Here is a 13,649-nt window from a genome sequence, read left to right as displayed (position 1 = left end):
AGAGGGAATCAGCTTAATCACGACAATTACATTTCTCAACAGAAAAGGTACAGCACAGGGATGGGTGTAGTAGACACATGTTGTCTGTCTACCCTGCATCCTGCCCAGTTCATGTGGTCCTGATGGATGTGTGAATAAGGATGCCTCCCTTCTCCCAATGCCAAAGTGGTCATGTGGCCCAGGCTGACCAATCAATACGCTCGTCTCTAAGGTCATAGTGAATGGTACAAAGATAGGCCTGTGAGAGAAGAAGAGCCATGATTAATGAAATAGAAATAGAAAACATACATTATATTTAAGAAAATTTAAGAATAAACACCCAGACCACTAAAGAGAGAAAGGAAAAGTAGAAAAAAAAACCCCAGAATATCAGTGACCAAGTGATTTTTGTAGTAAATAATAGAATATGACAGGCAATAGTGCAATTTTCCTTTCCCAGTCCAATACAGCTTAGCGGAATCTTCCCCAGGATTTTTCTGCCAAAGTAATCAGAATACCTCTTTTCCCCTGGGTCTGATATCCAGCGGCATCCCGGAATTTCCAAGTCATGTGAGCCGATCAACTTCCTATTTTGCCTGAGCTGATGTGTTCCTGTTTTCCAACAAGAAGTGTTTCACCATCCTACCAGCTCACTCGTCTGCTGTAATTCCTTTTTCTGAGTCTGTTTATGTGAGACGCCTTGTGTGCAGGAGATGGCCAGGTGGATACCTCCACAGATCAATCCCTTCTCACCAGGGCTCCACGGTGACTGTAACAGAAATAAAAAGAAATGCGGGCAAGTGTGATTCGCACTGCAGATTCCGGGAAGTGCATTCATGACCCCAACATTCCTTAAGTATAACCCCAGAACTCTTAGTTAAGAGACATTTAAGTGATTTACAACGTGTAAAAGATAAAGCCATCGTTGCATGAGAAATGAAAAGTGGGTTTCTATTTACAATCTTTCACACAAGCCAGATTCTGGACCACGGACATTATCAACTGTCATCTGATCGGCCAAAACAGTGCTTTGTAAACAGTCCTTTCTAAAACTCGTCCAGTAGAGCCAGTTTCGATCCAGATGTGAGCTGGAAGCGAGGCTGTCATGAACAAACACTAACTGCAGCCAAATGAAAGCCCTTCTGAGCACCTTTGTAACTGGGGGCTTCAGGGGAATAGGAAAAAAGAGCTGAGCTGAGTCTCTCACCCACAGGTGGCAAACACAAGGCCTGCTGGCCAAATCCGGCCCTCTACCTTTTTCATCTGGCCGGGCACCTTGTTTCTACCTGGCAGCAGTTCCAATCTCTCGCTTAACTTTTAAGGAGTCGTTATATTTATACAGTCCTAAAATTACATTCGGCCCTTTGAAGGCAACCGCAAGGCTGATGTGGCCCCCCGTGAAAATGAGTTGACACCCCTGCTCTAACTCCAGCTCCGTGCAGAAGGGGAATAACATCAAGCCACAGCAAGGATGGCCACCACCTGCGGAGCGGCATGTTTTATCCCACTTTACCCTCACAACCGTTTTGTAAAGGAGGTATTTTTAATTCATGGATATTCACATTGAAAAACTGAGGCTCACAAAAATCAAGGTCTGCCCAAGGTTGTACAACCGGCACACGGGAGAGCTAGGAGTCAAGCTCAGTCCTAGCTCGTCCAAGGCCTGGGGTCTTCTCAAAAGCCCGTTGTATTCCACAGCACTATGTGGCCATTTACAGATCTGCATTTAAGCCATTCCTTCAAGAACTAGACTTCTAGGCAAGACTTCTGAAGGCATCAAATCACGCTAATTCTTACAGTATTGTTTGGTCTTCTCTTCTAGAAGGACACTCTTCTAGAGAAACTGTTTACTGTCTTGAAATACTCTCTTATAAAACCTCAGTTCAAAGGTCGCCTATGTCCCAGTAAACAAACATTTTTCATTCTTTGCCACTGGCTTAACAACGCATTGCTACCACTCCCAAGAAACTGTATCCAAAGCTTTGCCCTAATTATATGAATCCTTAACTAAAATGTTTATATAGTGTGATGGAATCAATTTTATTAATTTTGCAGTATCCACAGATTTCCCCTCTCCCCCGGTCTGCCAAAGAGATCTGTAATTAATTAGCTGCCCAGTTTTCCTCCTTAGGAGACACAAAAACATAAAAGCATTCCTCTAATTATTTGGTGCTTATTTGTGCCTCTATAAATCTGACTCTTCTCCAAGACTGAGCCACCTGGGACTAGTTTCTATCATGCTGCACAAGAGCTGCTGTGAAAAGCTAGCAGCACACCAGGCACAGAAGTCCACACGCCTGGCGGCCTGGCAGGGTGGGGGGATTCCTGGAGCCACAGCATCCCCGATGTGTATTCCCACAGTGTTACCAGGGGGATTACATGAAACAATATACAGGAAATTCTCTGTGAACTACAAAACGCTGTGCAAACGTGCGGGCATAACCAGGTGGTGTGTGCAATGGGGATTACCTTTTGCCAGGGGGTAAGCCTTTCAGTTTACATAACACTTTTCATTGCAGGAGCCCCCAAACCTTGTGAATAGTATCCCAAGAAATAACACTTAAACTAAAGTGCGTATAAATAAACAGAGTCTAGCAAATGGGGGCACCAATTATGCTGACAATGGTGAAGGTCTTAAATGAGCACATCAACATTTTGACATGTCAGCTCTCAAGGATGTTGCCACGTAGGTCACAACAGCCTTCTGAGGGAAAAACAATTCTCAACATGAATGTTTCCCATCAGCGTTGGCTGTTTGGGTGAGGAGGGAGGAAGAGGGAAAGGGAAGTGGGAGAGTATTTTAAAATATGAATTTTATTTCCCATAGCAGGACATCAGAAAACTCAAATATCACTGCACAACTCTTCTAAGGGTTTCTTTTTGTTTTCTGATGGTAACGGGAGAAAAAAATAAGCTGTCATTATCAGAATGATTAAACGCAGAGAAAAGAGGCAGAGGTTAGTAAGAGACCAATTACGGCACTGCTAATCTGTGTGAGTTGGGCTCCTTCCAAGCTGCAGTACAAATGGATTTGAGGAGTTGGGGAAGGGGACCGTGGGTGTGAGGCAGAGAGAGCTGCCAAAATACAAGCTGGGGAGGCACAGGGCAAGTGCCCCCTGGTGCTGTGGAAGCAGTCCAGTGGGGCGCAGCCCTGACCGTTCCCATGCACCAACCCCACTGTGGTGAGCACTTACAGATCTGGCTTCTGGCTCACTCCCTTTTTTTGGTAGCTGGGCATGAAAAAGAACCATCCGCAACCAGAGCTCGACTTAATTCCCAGTTCCTCTCTGGAAACCATCTGTTGGCATCGTGAAATATTCTGTTTAAAGGCTGTGCTGTAGCCGGTCGGAAGAGGAATTTCAGACCCTCTGTCAGGGTCTTTGTGGATCAAGCTGAGCCAGTCCTTGGAAACTGACAGAAGAGCCTGTGCCTCCGCAATAATTTGTGTTGCCCTGGCATCTCACTGCTCCTGCCAATGACAAACAGAAACCCCTGACAATTTGTCCTCTCTCTCCTGGCAAATGCAATGATGGCACAGCTGTTTTCTCACTATAAAAAGACAGTCACTCCTCTCTGTCACTCCAGATTATAGCAAAAGGTCAACTTACACTAGTGATTGAACCACCATGTGTTATGTGAAGAAATGCAAATTCACCAGGAGAGGCTCTGAGATTTCCAATCATTCTATCCATGTGGTAGCACTGAAATGGGAGGGTGGCGATCACTCAATTTTGAATGAATGCAAGACAAGGAATTTGGATAAAGATTGCATTATCTGCTGTTTTCAGAAATCTTCATGCAGGGCAATTTTAATTCCCGCCCTTTTCCCCTTTGGGTCAGGGAAGCCACTCTATCATATTACAATTGGGTTGGCCAAAAAGTCTGTTACTATTTTTCTGTAAAATAAAAGACACATTTTCTATTTTCTCCAATAACTTTACCGATTTGGATATTTTGAGTATGTTGGCTATCTCCCGCTATTGGCTTCTAGGGGGCAGAGGCCAGGGGTGCTGCTAAACATCTTCCAATGCATAAAACAGCCCCACGGCAAAGAATTATTTGCCCAAAATGTCAATAGTACCAAGAATCTTCGTAAACCACGTTTGACACGTTTGATCAGCCACAGCACCTTCTCTATTTTTTTGCCTTTTAGTTACATTTTTACCTTTCTTGAAATAATAAAGCATAATATGCCAAAAATGTTGCATGTTTTCTTCCATCTTCAGTATTAAAATGACTGCATAGAAATTCACCAATGTTGATGTTTTTTTTTAAATGCACACCGATATGACAGCTGTCACAATCTAACAAAATTGTTTTGAATAAAGTTAAAGACAAGTAAGCACTACTAGAAACACCACAGGGAAAAAAAACAAATGAACTTTTTGGCCAACCCAATATATAACTGCTTTGATTTGTATTGAGTACGTATTGGCTTGAGACATATTCAGCAGTGTTTCTCAGAAGACACATGATAACAACTGGAAGAAAGAGTAAAAAGAGTAAGTACAGTTTCAGTAAACATCAAAAACTACACACATAAATTTGCCTTTCCCTTCCCAAACCCTGTAAAATGACAATAAACATTTTTTTTAAAAAAAGATAAAACATGAACCTACGAAAACAAAGAAAAGAAAAAAGGAGATGACAGCCATGATATTTTGGAAATGGAAACCCAAAGGGAGGAAAGAAAGGGGGTATGGGAGAGGTCAACCAGAAGTTAACCAGTTCATGCCTTGGAATCCCCAGAAAGTCTTGGAATTCATACCAGGTCCCTCTACAAGCAGAAATGCTGAGTGGGTTTGGAAACAGGGCAAGTGATCACAAGTCTCTTTAGGAGTAAGCCATTTCCTAGGTCCCTTCACCAGCTCTTTGTGGGCAAGCAGCCACAATCCCTACCCCAGGGGAACGTCAGAAGTGTCCTGGACTTGGGAACACCAGACACAGCCACAAATTAAGTGAGTCACCACAATCAAATGGGAAGACTGAGTGAAAAATCACATAATAAACAGCAAGTCCAACCCAGCTCCACTCCCTCCTTTATGTTAGTTCTCAGAAATATTGCCATTCAAGTTTAAAACTACAGACAGGAGAGAGAAAACTAGTCACAAAGAATTAGGGATAAGAAAGGCAACCTCTTCTCAACAGCAACACTAGCAGCTTGATCTCGATTTTACTTTCCCAATGCTTGGCTCGACAGCTTTGACTTCACACAGAGGCTCCCACAAAATGTTGGTATTTGCCTCTGTAAGTGCTAGGTATGGTGTATCCATACAGCCCCTTCTCACCAAAACAAAAACAAACACAAAAATTTAAAAAAAAAAAAAAAAAAAAAAAAAAGCCTGGGTTATCAACCTCCAGAGATCCTGAGGAACTGCCTTACAAAAGCCAGTGGGGATTGTTCCTGGGCCCCTGTGTTCTTTGGATAGTACTCTCAACTCCCTGTTCTCCTCTTGTGATTATGACCTAAAATGTAAGTACAGCAGCCGATCCCAAACACATTTCTGACTCCTGCAACGTAGCCAAAGACTGATTTCATCACACTGTCCCTTTCTGCTGACGGTGGGAGAAACGACTGGATCGTGGGCTTGCTCAGAAGATTGAATAAGTGGCGTGGTGACATCTGGAGCGGCAGCCTTCCAGGTCTGCAATTGCCACAAAACTGCAGACACAAACACTGAAGCTGGGGTGGGGACACTGGGTTCAAGGACCATGGATCTGATATTATCTCACCCCCCAAACATCAGCCTTGATTCCCCTTTCTTGGCTGCATTCGGGGGGCCAAATGCCAGCTCCTCACAGTCTAAGTAATGGAGACAAAAAGGCGATGCTCAGAAAATCCACTAGAATTTACGGAGCCTGCAGCAGCCAGTATGCTTGACACATACTGTAGTCCTGTTGTTACAAGTGTTCTTTTAATGTAAAAGAAAGAAAGAAAAATAAAGAATAAGAACGATAAAGCTCATCTTTTCAGGTGGCTGTTGGAGAAGCTGATCACTTTTGCTGTCAGCAAACCAATGGGGGAGAAAGTCACTCCTCCTGGTCTGAAAAAGGAAGGTGAGAACCTCATTTTTATATTTGGAAGAATTTAAGAGAAACAGTTTCTAGGAACTTGAATGCCTACAACTTTACCGTGCCTCTGGTTCCTGGGTTTTGTGTTTGAACTGGGTCTTTCTGCAATTTGAACCTTCTTCTGGTAAGGCTGGCCCCCATTAACTCAGGAAGAGGAAATAGGCACATTTCCAAGGTTCAAATGCTGAGTGAATCAGGAAAGACAGTGTTTTGGGCTGAAATTTGCAACAGAGGGAAAGAAGGTAAGTTTGTTCGGGGGCTGGTGAATTTGAGATGCCTGCAGAACATTCAGGCGGAGGTTCTTATGAACACCGGACGCATCACAATGTAACTAGAAAACCGAGACCTGAACTCAGGGGATCAATCACGTTTACTTCAGTCGATTCGGAATTCCTTTGATTAGAGCAGCAATTTTCAACTGGTATGCCGCCAGAGGCACACTGATGTGTTGCAAGCATTTTTAAAACGTGCAATACCTGATTATTTAGTCAGGGGCACCGACGTTTCCTTTAGACTGTCCAAAAAACTGACAACAGCACAACACAACAGCCATCCAGTGTGAATGAATCGAAATTACACCTATTTTTTGTCAGATTGGCAAAAAAATATATTTTTTTGGTGTGCTGCAGAATTTTAGTAGTTTCCATGTGCCATGAGATGAAAAAGGTTGAAAATTGCTGGATTAAAGGATAAAGTTAAAGCCATAACCTTGGATTAACTCACCAGGGGACAAGGTAAAGAATTTATTAAAAAAAAAAAAAAAAAAAAAAGGCTGTTTCAGTCAAGGTACAGCTAGATTATGCGGCAGAACAACCCCCAAATCTCAGTGACTTAAAACATCAAAGGTTTCTTTCTTATCCAGTTTATGCCTAGAGTTGACTAGGAATTCTGCTCAGTATCATCTTGTAACAGGGTGCAGCCAAGAGGGGGGCCCCAAACAGGGATTTGTAATGGGGTCCAGAACTCGAGGTGTCCAGGTAATATTGAAAAATATATATCGGATGTCCTCACCCCCACAAGCCTGAGCTGGGGGAAGGGACACAGGGAGCAGGGCCATTCAGAGCTGTTTTGTACAGCAACAGCTGTGCAGCTAACCTCTGGCATGGTCATTTAACATATCTATAACCTTTAACCTTTAACCGGTTTCATGGATATGTTAAATAGCTGTGGCCATGCTTTGAGCCAGGGAGATGAGAATGACTTCCACCCACGATGTAACTGGGAAGCAATTCCCCCTGGTTACAGGGCCTGCATGAGAGCTTGGAGATGATTGGCTCCATGCCATGGGGCCACACCTGCCCAGACTTACTATGGCAGCCCAGTAAAGCTGGAAGAATATGGGAATGCTGGCAGGTGTAACTGATTGTAGGAGTCGTCGGAAATGGGGCTGCAGAGGAGGACTGGCGCTGGGATTTAAACCCAGGTGCGGCAGCCATACAAGAGAGAGGATCACACAGCTTTGGCAGAGGAGGGAGAGAGGACCACGCGGCTTTGGCAGAAAGGGGACTCCGTGGTGGCTACACAGCTGATGGCGCCGGGAGCCTGAATCACAGACTTCTACTTCTCCTGAAATACGGTACCCCAGGCTGGGCAGAGGGAGAAGAAAGCACTATGTGCATCTGTGGGTATTCTAAAGGACGTTAGTATTTTAATGAAGACATTAAGTCATTACTCTAAGTCTGTATAACTTTTAAATAAATCCTTTCCTTTTCACCAGTCTCTGGCATTGAGAGACGTCTTTCCTCTGGTGGCGGGCAAGGCAAACCCAGTAGGTAGGGGGCGGACCCCCAGAGAGAAAAGGGGGGGGTCCTTTCAGTAATAGTATATAACCCCACCCCCCCAGGGTCTGTTCTGTAACAGTTTCACCCTGGAATTTTGACTATTGGGCAACCACCCACTTGGAGCACTGCTGGTCTCTGCAGCAGGAGAAAAGAAGGGTCTCATGCTACCAATTAAATGCTCTAGCCCAGAAGTTACAGACGTTGCTCCTGCTCATAACTCAAAGGTCAGAACTCATCACTTAGCCCTACCCAACACAAGCACAAGGAAAGCAGGACATGTTGCCCAACCATGTATCAGGAAAGAGAGGAATGCTGCCTAAGGAGCCACATTAATGACTACCCCCAGGCCCAGGACGGAATTTGTATGAACATGTTACACCAGAGATGCGAGAACTAAGAGCCAGCATGGAAAGAACACAGAGAAACAAAACACTTAGACAGAAGAGGAGGACCAAGAAAGCAGGAATCATGGATGGCTGACCAGGAAGAAGGAGAGAGAGTGAAGAAAGAAGCAAGTCACCAGTGCAGAAGTTTCTAACAGAAAGGCATACTATGCACAGTAAGCAGGGGTATTTAAAAAGGCAAGCTGGCTGTCACACAAGAGGCACTTCCAGATGGCACTCATTTGCTTGATGAATTTCTCCGAGTCACGATTTCTGTTCCTCAGCCTAACCCTAACCTCACATCTCACCTTAATTATAAGAATGCATACATAAGGCTGCTTTAGCCTGTTGCTACCGAACATTCTTGCTCTGATTTCATTCTTATTAAGCCAACTTCTGCTTCTGATTTGACTTTGCTTGAAGGTCTCTCTTCAGTAAGAGAATGTGTTAGTCACAGGAGAGCATTTCACACCACATGACAACTCCATTGCTCATTGGGTAAGTTTAAAAGCTGGTATTCTGATCATCCTGGCAATGAACTTGGTATACAGTGATCTCTCAACTAGAATGTTACCCCCTGGACATGCAGGTAAATGTATGCTATGTAGACAAACATACTGTTCACAGCCTTACATATAACACCTGATTTTTGTCTACAATGAGCATTTAGAAATAAGAAAAATTCCAATGAAAACAAACTCCATGTTGAAAAGAGACAGAGGAAGGAGTGACAAGAATTCAATGGCGAGGAAAAGCTGGATAAGGAGATTAGGAAGTAATGGAAAGGAGGAAAAGAGAGACTAAGCAAAGACTGCAATTTCAGAAACCTAAATGTTTGGTGGTCTTTTTATTTTTACTGAATTGAAAACAGGGCTGCAATTGTTTACAGACTATAAAGTCTGCAATTTGGCAAAAATTTAAGTTACGGTTATTGATGGTGGGATGAAAATACCAAAACTACATACATGCATATATGCCAGAAGCCAAGTATATACTAGATTTTTCAATTTCTAAAAATAAACATGCTGGTCATTGTTAAATAAATTATAACAAGACCAGGTTACATATTAGGATGTTATATACAATATGAATTACAATATAATAAATTATAAAATTATAACATAATGAAATACAGTTCAGTCATTAATACTACATTGTTGGAGAGGGTTAAATAGCACAGGAAAAAAGACAGCCTCCGTACAATGTTCAGTGGGAAAACAGCAGGATTTTAAAATGTGTCTGCATTATTTATTACACCATGTTTGAAAAACAGAAAAGACTGGAAGATTTCAAGACTGAGTGTGGAAGAAGTGATGAGATTTAGGCTGGGTTTTTTTCTTAATTTTATTCTTTATAGTTTCCTGTGACTTTCAAATTTTCTATAATGAACTAAGAATTCTTTTAGATAATGTAAATTACTTTTGTACAGAAGCATGCTCAGTTTTTCAATTATTTTTGTTAGTTATATTGGAATTAAAAACTCATTAGATACATTAAATGTAACATTTTTAAATGCTCAGGGTACATGTGCTCTCGACTGCTTTTAAAGTGAAATTGTAATTAGACAAAATAAGAGAAATGAGACTAGAAGAGCTCTCTGAGGGTAATGGCAGCGGCATAAAATGCCCTATTTCAAATATTACGAAATACTTAGCATACAAATGGTAATCTTGTCGACATATTTTGCAGAATGCAATACATATAAATTAAAACTTGATTTTAGATCTTGTCATCTAACATAAACAGAAAAGTTTCCCAAATTTCAAATTGAGTTAAAAGTTTAATTTTATGTTATTCGAAAATGAGATAAACCAATACTGAAAATAAGATTATGGAGGAACTAGTCCACCTGCCTGAGAGCATATACTACTGTCAAATAGTGGAACCAACCTTTACACACTTACAGTCTACGCGTTAATTAGCAACACTTTTAGTTCTAAGGTACATTTGCTGATGCAGAAGAAATGAAGACAGTTTCCTCCCATCTGACGGACTCTGCAAAGACTGAGGCACAATCAGCTGAGAGTAAGGGAGCATTGTGGAGTTCAAGGGTGAAAGAAGGCAAGGAGGCTTAAGATAACTTTGCACAGAATAGGAGACTACATCCACCAGAAAAATGTGACATTGCCACAGCTTGAAGGTTGAGACCTAGTTGTGGATCGAGAGTATTTCAGTGATCGTAATTAAATGATCTCATTGAGCACAGTGGACTCCTAAGGTGCAAAGAGAAAACAATTGCATTTTCACTCTCAACTGCCCATCTTTGTGCTTTCTTCCAGACCACCAGCAATGATTCCCTCTGATTTCCTCCTTTGCTACCAGAGAAAACTCGCAGCTCTTAAAGGACTCACCTGATAGAGCAGGCCCATGTGTGAAAATCTCCCCTTAGTCATATAATGTATCCTAATCAATAAACTGACCTCTCATCGTACTTATACGCTCCACCCACACTCAAAGGGGGAGGGATTATGCAAAGGCAGGGATCATTGGAGGTGATCTTAAAATTCTGCGTACCACATCTTCGTAACAGAACAGCGTGTATGTTTCCGGCATTGCACAACGTACAGTGGGTACAAAGATTAGATGCCCTTGGGTTGCTCATCCTCTGGCCTCACACTGACCAATACAGAGGCCCCTGGTCATACGTGGCTATTGAGCACTGAGAATGTGGCTAATCCAAGTTGTGATGTGTTCTAAGTGTAAACTGCATACTGGATTTCAAAGAACTAGTTAGTATCCCCTACAAAAAAACAGTAAGACATCTCATTAATGTTCATATATGATTTACATATCAAAGTGGTAATATTCAGGATATATTGGTTTCAATAAAATGTTTAAATTCCACCTGTTCCTTTTTACTTTTTGAAAGCGTCTATTTAAGAAAGCTTAACGTCACAAATGTGGCTCACATATTGAGCAGTACTGGTCTAGAGCAAGAAAAAGACAAGTGCTTCCAAGTGTACCAGGTGCCATGAGAGAAGCCAACTGAGTTTCGGGCACACACACAGGGAGCAGTCAGTTTAACTGGGGAAGACAATGTGAACAGGAAGGGCTTCAACTGTCTGGTTTCCCATTCATAGCAGAGAAGATAGGGTACACTTGCCCACGCAACAGTCCTTTTCCAATAGATAGGAATCCTTTATATAAAACTGCAAAGCAATTAGCACTGACTTTTTATTTTAGAAGACACAATTCGGAGTAAGATTTTAAAACAGGGGCTCACTCTAGAGCACCCCCATGCCTTTTTCCCCCAGGCATGTTACCTTTTCTCCCAAGTCCTAAGGAGTCTCCCCAAGACTTGCAGCCAGGGGAGCAACAGGCAGCGGCAGCTCATCCCAGGCTAACCCCTGAACCTGTCTACAAGGCCCCCTTTTCTATGACTTTCCAGTGAGCTGACAGCAGGCCAGCCTTGGCTCACTTCTTTCCTATGACATTTTGAGAGAGCCAAAGCAGAGCACCGCCTAGGCTCTCTGCTGCTGCTTCTCCTCCCCTAAGTCCTTCGTTTCAGCGACTCCAGCTTTAATAAACATACTCTCAACATTAAAAAATAACGAAATAGAACAAATACAAATGCCCAAATTCAAGTGAACACTTCTCTGACAAACCGTCAGCTGTTATCTATCCACCTGGACCTTTCCCTTCTTTCTCTGGGACCCTGACAGACAGCCGGCTTGCTCTCTGAGCTACTTTGCAGGGTCCAGAACTTCAGGGTTGTCATCATTGTGAGCAGCCTGTCTTCAAAAGTCCTCGCAGGCAGTGTTTCTCCGGCTTTTGATCTCTCCTGTGGAGGGCAGCTATTACCAGCTTAATTAGAGACTACCTAATAACCTTCTTGGCCCTCCAAATTAGTTCAAAGAACTCTCTTTGGCTTCCTCGACTTACAACAAATCAAAAAAAAGAATGTTGAAATGTGACCTATAAAATTTTTTCTATAATGGCTTTTTTTTTCCTCATGGGGACACTCCCTGTCAGTTATCTCTTTAAGACTAGATCTCGCTTCCCATGGTGACCCATACAAATAATGTTTACTCATTAGGCAAATACTCTTATATGCAAATAGTTAATACTTGTTAAGCATATGCTATGTATTAGATGTCATGATACGTATCTACTCATATCACCTCATTTAATTTTTGCAATAAAGGTAATGATGACGGACTCAAAAGTTGGAAAATTTTAGTTTAAGTAATAGCTCGTAAGTTTAGCAATCAATGTATGTAAAAAGCTATTGTTCCAGGAACTGAAGGTGTGACCCACCCTGACTCCACCAGCAGTTCCCCCTCTGTGCCTCAGGAGGACTGCAAGCAATCAAGATGGCATCTGAGCCACTGTCCCCCAGAGTGACATGACCGCTGCCCAGGACACAGCTAAAGACCACTGCCCAGGGTGAGAACGCTGCAGTTTTTTAATTCCACTTAACTTTTCCCTGAATTTCAAACCCCTCACCTACACTTTGTTCTCCTTATAAAAAGGGCCATTTTAAAATGGAATTTAAGACGGTCTATTAGGGTACAAACCTGCCACATCTCAGATCACTGGCCATCTGAAGAAAGTGACCATAAAGATTCAATCCCTGTCTCTGCTCATTGGGTCTGATAGGTGACAGCAGCACAAACACCAGCTTTTCTAGTTTCCATAGTAATAGAATACTAACAATTATTCAGTGCTTGCTATGTGCCAGGTACTTTTCTCATGTCTTTTTGTGATAAAGTTAAGGAGTACATGAGAAAAATCATGAGGAGTGCTAAGAATAGTGACGAGCCCTGGGAGAAATGTTCCATAAATGTTAACCCAGATTTTTAATCCTCACAAAGATCCTATGTTGTGCCCTGGCTGGTGTGGCTCAGTGGGCTGGAGCGTCATTCTGTGTAAACTGAAAGGATGCAGGTTCGATTTCTGGTCAGAGCACATGCCTAGGTTGTGGGTTCTCTCCCCACGGGGGGCGGGGGGAGGGATGCAGGAGGCAACTGACCCATGTTTTTCACTCCCATGTTTCTCTCTCATATCGATGTTTCTCTCCCTCTCTCTCCCTCCCTTCCCCTCTCTCTAAAATCAACGAACATGTCCTCGGGTGAGGATTAAAAAGAAAAAGATCCTTTGTTGTAAATAATAGTATCATTTTTATTTCACAGAGAAGTCAACTGAGGCTTAGAGAGCTTAAATTCCTTGCCCTAGATCAGTTGTTCTCAAACCTGGAGGGCTTGTTAAAAGAGCCTGCTGAGCCCTGGCTGGTATAGCTCAGCGGATTGAGAGATGGCCTGTGAACCAAAGAGTCACCAGTTCAATTCCCAGTCTTTGGCACATGCCTGGGTTGCGGGCCAGGTCCCCAGTTGGGGGCGTGCAAGAGGCAACCACACATTGATGTTTCTTTCCCTCTTTCTACCCCCGCTTCCCTCCTCTAAAAACATTAAAGAAAATCTTTTTTAAAAAATAG

The 13,649-nt window shown here is 42.7% G+C and overlaps 1 long non-coding RNA gene across 6 annotated transcripts in view; it reads right to left on the bottom strand.

The window, feature by feature from the left end:
- LOC112304430 (uncharacterized) overlaps window positions 1-13,649 on the bottom strand; it is a 153,235-nt gene that overhangs the window by 120,679 nt on the left and 18,907 nt on the right. For 4 of the 6 annotated variants that reach the window (XR_011651128.1, XR_011651130.1, XR_011651126.1 and 1 more), the window contains 2 exons: window positions 3,174-3,448; window positions 498-748 (listed from right to left, as the gene is read on the bottom strand). This is a non-coding gene — a long non-coding RNA (uncharacterized lncRNA). The remainder of the gene's footprint in view (window positions 1-497; window positions 749-3,173; window positions 3,449-13,649) is intronic. The other 2 variants (XR_011651131.1, XR_011651132.1) reach the window with 1 other exon arrangement.

This window comes from Desmodus rotundus, chromosome 1 (genome assembly GCF_022682495.2).
Source record: "Desmodus rotundus isolate HL8 chromosome 1, HLdesRot8A.1, whole genome shotgun sequence".
Classification (NCBI taxonomy): Eukaryota; Metazoa; Chordata; class Mammalia; order Chiroptera; family Phyllostomidae; genus Desmodus; species Desmodus rotundus.
Note: the sequence above shows the minus strand (reverse complement) of the source record. Positions and strands in the feature narration are given on the sequence as shown.